Raw genomic sequence first — 8,381 nt, 5'->3', positions numbered from 1 at the left:
CAGTACTGCTGAGTCACAGTATCAGAGCTGCTGTGTAACTGTCAGTGCCACTATGTCACTGTGTCAGTAGTACTGAGTCACTGTCAGTGCTGCTCTGTAACAGTGTCAGTGTTATGACACTGTCAGCAGCACTGTGTAACTGTGTCAGTGCTTCTATGTCACTGTGTCAGTGCTGCTGTGTCACTGTGTCAGTGTTTCTGTTTAACTGTGTAAGTGTAACTGTCAGTACTGCCGAGTCACTGAGTCAGAGCTGCTGAATCACTGTGTCAGTACTGCTGTGTAACTGTGTCGGTACTGCTATGCCACTGTGTCAGTGTTGCTGTGTAACTGTGTCGGTACTGCTGTGTAACTGTGTCGGTACTGCTATGTCACTGTGTCAGTGCTGCTGTGTACCTGTGTCAGTGCTACTGTGCCACTTTCAGTGCTGCTGTGTAACTGTGTCAGTGCTGCAGGGTGACTGTGTCAGTACTGCATGCCATGCAGGTAATTGTGCTTGCTTGCTTGTTGAGGAAAATCAGCAACAGAGACCACAACCTGCGACCATAACCCCCGCAGAAAGGAGGGTAACCCTGCCAACCAGCACGGCAACCTTGGCTGTGCTTGGCAACCATGGACAAGGGGGTGCTTATGGAAACTGCATCCAAGGCAACCTTGCAAATAGACGGCTTTCATAGCCGTGGAAATAGCAGCAGCAGCACACAGATCTGTTACCCCCCCTCAGTGCCACCCCTCACTCCCCCACCCCCAGGCCACCTCTTACCCCCCCTCAGTGCCACCCCTCACTCCCCCCCCCCCAGGCCACCTCTTATCCCCCCTCAGTGCCACCCCTCACTCCCCCACCAGGGCCAACCTTTAACCCCCCCCCAGCCTAAAAACTGACTCACCACAATTTACACAAACGGACAGATGCCCCCCCCCCCCCCCCCCAAGACACTGACCTAACACAGAAGCTAAACGGAATCAGCTCACAGCAAATCAAACTACAGCAAAGCACCCTTTCATTGAGATTCCACCCCCCCCCCAACAGTGAGTGCCTGACTCCGCCTTGCCCCCCCGCCCCGCCCTCCCACACACACACACACACACAGTTCCCTCCCCAGCAGCAGGCTGGATGTATTCAGAGGAGAACGTGTTGCAGGCTGGCCTTTTCAAACCAGGAGAAAACAAACACCCAATGGATAAAAGCTGTTTTTTAAATAAATATATGTGTCATCCTCCCAAAATCCCACAATGCAGGGCCTACAGACTTTCTTCTCTCTACTGACACAGGCAGACACGCCGGCAGACAGAAAGACAGACAGACAGGCAGACAAGAAGTGTCTGTGTTGAGCTGTACTGTAGCTGCGCTGTAGCTGTGCTGAGCTGTGTTGCAGCTGTGCTGTGCTGTACTGTAGCTGTGCTGAGATGTAGCTGTGCTGTAGCCGTTCAGTGCTATGCGGTTCTGTAGCTGTTCTGTGCTGTAGCTGTGCTGTTCTCTGACTGAGCTGTGCTAAAGCTGTGCAGTGTTATGCTGTTCTGTAGCTGTTCTGTGCTGTACCGTGCTGTAGCTGAGTTGTGTTGTACTGTAGCTGTTCTTTAGCTGTGCTGAGCTGTAGCTGTACTGTAGCTGTGCTGAGTTCTGCTGAGCTGTGCTGTACTGTGTTGTGCTGTAGCTGTACTGTAGCTGTGCTGTAGCTGAGCTGTGCTATGCTGTTCTGTAGCTGTGCTGTTCTGTGGCTGAGCTGTGCTATAGCTGTGCAGTGCTGTTCCGTGCTGTTCTATGCTGTAGCTGAGTTGTGTTGTACTGTAGCTGTTCTTTAGCTGTGCTGAGCTGTACTGTAGCTGTGCTGTAGCTGTGTTGAATTGTGCTGAGCTGTGCTGTGCTGTAGCTGTGTTGAATTGTGCTGAGCTGTGCTGTGCTGTGCTATGCTGTAGCTGTAGTGTAGCTGTGCTGAGCTGTGCTGTAGCTGTGCCGTGCTGTATGGTGCTGAGCTGTGCTGTAGCTGTGCTGAGCTGTGCCGTGCCGTGTTGTGCTGTAGCTGTGCTGTGTTGTAACTGTGCTAAGTTGTGCTGTGCTGTACTGTGCTGAGCTGTAGCTGTTCTGTAGCTGTGCTGAGCTGTAGCTGTACTGTAGCTGTGTTGAGCTGTAGCTGTGCCGTGCTGTGTTGTGCTGTAGCTGTGCTGAGCTGTACTGTAGCTGTGCTGAGCTGTGTTGTGCTGTAGCAGTGCTGAACTGTGCTGTAGCTGTGCCGTGCTGTACTGTGCACACCACACCTCCCTTAAACTGTGTTTCAGCTTCTCCAGAGGAGCTGCCTTTGGGCCTGAGCCCCAGAGAATCAGAGCACTTCCTGTGGCTGGTTGTGTACAGGCAGCCTGCTCAGAAATGCACATACACAGAAACAGGAAGTGGTCAGGGGAAGCACAGCTGGCTGTGGGGGGGGGGGCGGGGGGGACAATCCAACAATGTCCAGTAAAATGCTTTGTCATTGGTCAACTCTGCAGTCACACACATTTACTGCAGTCAGTCCACAGGCACCCGGCCCCAGGGAAGTACGCTGTGGAAGGAATGTGTTTAAAGTTTTAATCTAATATATTCAGATTCTCTGTTAACACTGCATTCCTGCAACAAGATCTCTTGAAAAGGGGAGGATTTTTTGTCAATAATAATAGCAGCTTGGCTTAAAAAAAACTATTAGTGTATGTTAATTCTTCACTCCACAGATGGGCAGCTTGCTTTCTCTCTCTTTCTCTCTCTCACGCACACACACGCACCGATGTGTCAGCAGTGACCGGGGCATGTAGAGTAGGTAAGCAAAAATCAGTCCCAAAGCACTTTACCAAAAGGGCAAACGGCACCTTTGTTTTTCATGATTTCATTTAACCTTTATTTAGCCAGGAAAGCTACACCTTCTCTTACCTACCGCGCCGCGCGGCTCAGAGAGATGACATATGTCAATCACTCTCTGGCTGAGCACGCGCCGGTTAACAGTAGAGTAGTTAAATAGGTCACAGACGGGGAAGCGCGCCCTCACCGTTTCAAATGAATCCCCCGGTTTCATTTCTCTCTTTCGAAATGAACCGTCTCAAACAGTGGAGTGTTGGGGGAAATCGTCCTTTTTAGAAGTTCTATCTCTAAAAAACTATTTGGAGACCGTTGCTATGTTTTCATTTTTAAGGCAGTTGTGAAAATGAAGTAGTCCTTTAAAAACAGAAGACCCTTAAACATACAGCTAATAAAATAACTTGCTGATTTATAATGTTTCCGCGAAGACTTAAGTGGGTAATTAATACCTTCACCTCAAAATGAGCTCAATATCAACACAAATCATTGTTTTTCTGTATTAGTGAATACTATTCCCCTGGTAAGAAAGCACATCCAGTAAAGCATAACGTATATTGTAGCGAAGCTCGACGTCTAATGGTGCTCGGTACGAAAGATATGTAGAGATAAGTTAGCGTGTGATTTTCCTTGTTTTCATTTCGGAAGTTGCAAATCCAAACTGCAAACACGCGGTATGAGAACTGTTGTTGTTAAACAGTAGGGGTCTAATGCCACCGAATACCATCTAGCGTGCAGGACCGATTGGTACAGCGTGTACGGGAATGTACCGACATGGTTTTCTTAAAGACATTTAGGCGCGTGTCATAAAGCAAAGAAAGAAAGTCATACACCGGAAACGGAAAATAAAGAACAAGGACAAGTCACTTAATTAAACGAATGAAATGAAAGAAGACGGGTTGACTGGGTTACTTACTCCAGGCGGGTGTATGGGAGAACGAGACGGAGAGATGCTCTACACAGCACGCGGGAGGATTTTCTTTATCCAGGGATACCTGTATGCGTTTGTTTTGAGTTTTTGTTCTGATGCAGACAAATCCACTTGCAAAACCCTCTCGTGACTAACACGTTAGGTTCTAAATGTATAGGTTAGCTAACTATTCCCTCGGCTGAATTCTATTGATGAATAATGGTGTTTGATAATGCTTATTGCTGATGGAATGCGATGTATTTCGGCAGTTTGTTTCCAGACAGGTCGCTCGGTCCATCCACTGAAGAGTTCTTGTGTACAGTCTCGCCGGTTTGAGAATGGAAACGCCTTTTCCCTCTCCCCCCGGCTCGACGATTCTGCCGCTAGACACACACAAAACACACTCGCAGATACACGCGCACACACATTTTTCTGAGCTGATGTCACCGCACTATCCGGTCTGTAAATCCCTCCTCCTTTCCTCTCTCTCTCTCTCTCTCTCTCTCTCTCTCTCTCTCTCTCAATTTATTCCCGTCGCGATCTGACCAGTGCGCGGAAGTGCGAGATGTCGCGGAGAAGCAGCTCATGATGTGGCACCATATGGGGCTATTGTGACCGGAACGATACAGTTTTTTCAGTACTGTTGTAGTGTGTTTGTGAATAAACCGAAGGAGTCGTGATGATGATGATAATGATGAGCAGTGTAGCAGTGTTTCTGATTCTGTTTCTGTTCTGAGTATGGCACACACATACAGGCAGAATGAAATGTGGTGTGGAAAGTGACAGGCTGTGTGTGTGTGTGTGTGTGTGTGCGTGCGTGCGCCCCTATGTGTGTGTCGGTATGTCTGTTTACCATCTGCAGACAGAGCTGCCAAGAGCAATTCAGAGCACAAGGAATGAGTGTTCCTGCTTCATCACAAGATCTGCTGTTTGAGCACAAAGACATCAGGCTGGTGTGCAGGGTCCACTGGGATAAAGTTAATAATTAATCATTCTGATAAAGTCACATAACAATAGAGAAATAATGTTTCTGAACTTTGGCTAGTACATTTGATCATATTAAATAAAACACAATTACTGTTATGTAGAATAGAATAAAATGAGGGCAGTTAAAGTGTGAGGTTGTATTTTACATGCACTGCTAGAGCAGTGCTGTGTGACCTGGGCCCTGTCAGCAATACTGCATGATCATCCAAAAACTTCCTGATCTCCTGTAGTTTGGCTACAGTAAAGTCAGTCTGTGTTCACAGTGTTTGTGAAGCAAACTATAACCCTGACTGGGGCAGAGAGGAACTACTCTAAAATGATTGGGCAGCAGCTGAATGCTGAAAGTCAGCCAGATGCAACACCTCATCATAACATATTACCAGCAGCACCCTAATTAGCCCCACCCCCTAGGACTGGATTAGCCCCTCCCCCTAGGTCTGGATTAGCCCCTCCCCCTAGGTCTGGATTAGCCCCTTCCCCGATGTCTGGATTAGCCCCTCCCCCTAGGTCTGGATTTGCCCCTCCCCCTAGGTCTGGATTTGCCCCTTCCCCCAAGGCTGGATTAGCCCCTCCCCCCTAGGTCTGGATTTGCCCCTTCCCCCCAGGCTGGATTAGCCCCTCCCCTGATGTCTGGATTAGCCCCTCCCCCCCTGGGTCTGGGTGAATACAGGCCTGTTTATCCACAATCTGGGTGTCTGGTCCTCTGGTTAGACTGTAAATGAAGCACAGAAACATAATACAGTTTACCTCTTCTGATTCATATACCAGATCACAAGGCAAAAATGTGTGTGTGTGTGTGTGTGTGTGTGTGTATGTGTGCGGGTGTGTGTATGTGTATGAAAGTACTCACATCCTGTGTGTGTGTGTGTGTGAATGTATCACAGCCTGTGTGTGTGTGTGTGTGTGTGTGTGCGTGTTTGTGTGTGTGTGTATGTGCGTGCGTGTGTTAGGGGAAGTTGGTGGAACAGAGGGGTACAGCTATTGGAAAAAATTGAAGGCACAGCATGTAGTGAGAAAGGTCAGAAGTCATTGTATTAATTGAGAAGGTCAGTGGTCCGTGAGGGAGTGTGTGTGTGTGTGTGTGTGTGCGCATGTGTGTGTGTGTGTACATGTGTGCGAATGTGTGTATGTGTGCATGTGTGCGTGCATGTGAGTGAGTGTGTGTGTGTGCGCATGCATGTGTGTGTGTGTGTGCGTGTGATATACAGGCACTTTAATCAATGACCCTGGCTGTGTCCGGAGTTATCACTGCTCTCTTGGAGGCAAATCAATACCTCTCGGCCATGTTCAAAGAGGAGACAGGAAGTCTACATTTACTCTGGTCTGAGTGTAAACATGACCTTCATTTTCATCATCATCATCATCACCATCATCACCTCCACCATTATCAATACCATCATCACCAACATAACCTTCATTAGCCATCACCAACATGATGTCTGTCATCATCTTCACCATCATCACCTCTACCATTATCACTACCATCAACACCATCATAACCTTCATTATCATCATTAATATCACATCCATCATCATCACATTCATCATCATCATCATCATAATCATCATCATCATTATAACCATCATCACCTCCACCATTATCAACACCAACATAACCTTCATTATCATCACCAATATCATGTCCATCATCATCACCTACATCACCATCTTCACCTCCATCATCATTATCTTCATTATCACCACCATCATCACCTACATTATCACCACCATTACCTGTATCATTATGATCTTCATCATCATCTCTATCATCACCTTCATTATCACCACCATCACCTGCATCATCACCAACATCATCATCATAATCTCTCAGTATCTGCAGGCATGTGCAGTGTGTGGGGAATATTGTAATATAAATAAATTCACAGATTTATTATTCATCCAGGTGAGTAAACCAATCACACGGGTATAGTATTCATGCAGGTGAGTGAACCAATCACACAGGTATATTATTCATACAGGTGAGTAAATAAATCACACAGGTATATTATTCTTCCAGGTGAGTAAGTCAATCACACAGGTATATTATTCTTCCAGGTAAGTAAGTCAATCACACAGGTATATTATTCTTCCAGGTAAGTAAGTCAATCACACAGGTATATTATTCTTCCAGGTGAATAAGTCAATCACACAGGTATATTATTCTTCCAGGTGAATAAGTCAATCACACAGGTGAATAATATTTTCAGATAATTTAACCTCACAGTGCATCTCTTTCCAGCAGAGGGCACTGTTGCCTGGAGAAAGCTGCAGTGGTAGAGTTGGGGGGCGGGCATGGGCTTTGTGGGAGTTTGATCAGGCCAATGCAGCCAAACTGTGGATGACTCTGGTTCGCCTCTAATACAGACGTACCCACAGGTTCTAAAGTGAACAATCACAGAAAACATTTGTATGTATATGCATAACTTTATGTGCGTGTGTGTGTGTGTGTGTGTGTGTGTGTGTGTGTGTGTGCATATTTGTATGTATGTGTGTGTGTGGGTGTGTGTGTGCATATTTGTGTGCGTGTGTGTGTGTGTGTGTGTGTGTGTAGCTGTGTGTGCGTGTGTGTGTGGGTGTGTGTGTGTGTGTGCATATTTGTATGTATGTGTGTGTGTGTGTGTGTGTGCATATTTGTATGTATGTGTGTGTGTGTGGGTGTGTGTGTGTGCATATTTGTGTGCATGTGTGCGTGTGTGTGGGTGTGTGGGTGTGTGTGTGGGTGTGTGTGTGCATATTTGTGTGTGCGTGTGTGTGTAGCTGTGTGTGTGTGTGTGTGTGTGTGTAGCTGTGTGTGTGCGTGTGTGTGGGTGTGTGTGGGTGTGTGTGTGTGTAGCTGTGTGTGTGTGTGTGTGTGTGTGCGTGTGTGTGTGTGTGTGTGTATGTGTGTGTGTGTGTGTGTGTGTGTGTGTGCATATTTGTATGTATGTGTGTGTGTGTGTGTGTGTGTGTGTGGGTGTGTGTGTGCATATTTGTGTGCGTGTGTGCGTGTGTGTGTGTGTGTGTGCATGTGTGTGTGTGTGTGTGTAGCTGTGTGTGTGTGTGTGTGTGTGTGTGTGTGCGTGTGTGTGTGTGTGTGTAGCTGTGTGTGTGCATTCCCTATGATACTGTGGGGGGTTGCCACAGAGCAGAGCCAGCCCAGATCACCTCCACTGAGCTGGGACAGACCTGAGGCCACACCCCCTCAGCCCCCCCCCCCCTGTACCCCACCCCCAGTTGGAGACTAAATAGGCATTAACTGTTAAAACCAGTACTGAAGTAGTGGATCATATTCCTGACTCATATTAATAACTCAGCTCTCCTCTTTCACCTTGTAAACTAATAGCTGTCAGACTCTCTTCCTTGAAACTCTGAATATAACACTCTCTCTCTCTCTCTCTTTCTCTCTGTCTATACACTCTGTGACACATACCCGTAATATTATCTCTGATCGCTGATGTCATATTCAGAACTGCTCTAATACTTGGATCTTGAAACAGCAAGTATATTGAAAAGCATCCAATCACAGGCAGTACCTGCTATGCCATGACAGCCCAAATTTATACAAATGGATACTAAGAGACAATTTACTCTGCATAATAAATGAAAAAATATACTTAACCCCTAACACCTAAAGAATATGATTATTGAGCAAATGAGAATCAGCAACACAGGCGGACATTCCAGAAA

General features: G+C 46.8%; 1 protein-coding gene across 1 annotated transcript in view; it reads right to left on the bottom strand.

Annotated features, from left to right (window-relative positions):
- Window positions 1–4,186, bottom strand: part of LOC118232107 (astrocytic phosphoprotein PEA-15-like) — a 20,182-nt gene extending 15,996 nt beyond the window's left edge. Inside the window, exon 1 of the mRNA XM_035426737.1 lies at window positions 3,735–4,186. The gene's annotated coding sequence lies outside the window, so the exon portion shown is untranslated. The remainder of the gene's footprint in view (window positions 1–3,734) is intronic.
- Between the last annotated feature and the right edge of the window lie 4,195 nt (window positions 4,187–8,381).

Source organism: Anguilla anguilla, chromosome 7, assembly GCF_013347855.1.
Source record: "Anguilla anguilla isolate fAngAng1 chromosome 7, fAngAng1.pri, whole genome shotgun sequence".
Classification (NCBI taxonomy): domain Eukaryota; kingdom Metazoa; phylum Chordata; class Actinopteri; order Anguilliformes; family Anguillidae; genus Anguilla; species Anguilla anguilla.
This window is presented reverse-complemented; position numbering and strand designations above follow the sequence as displayed.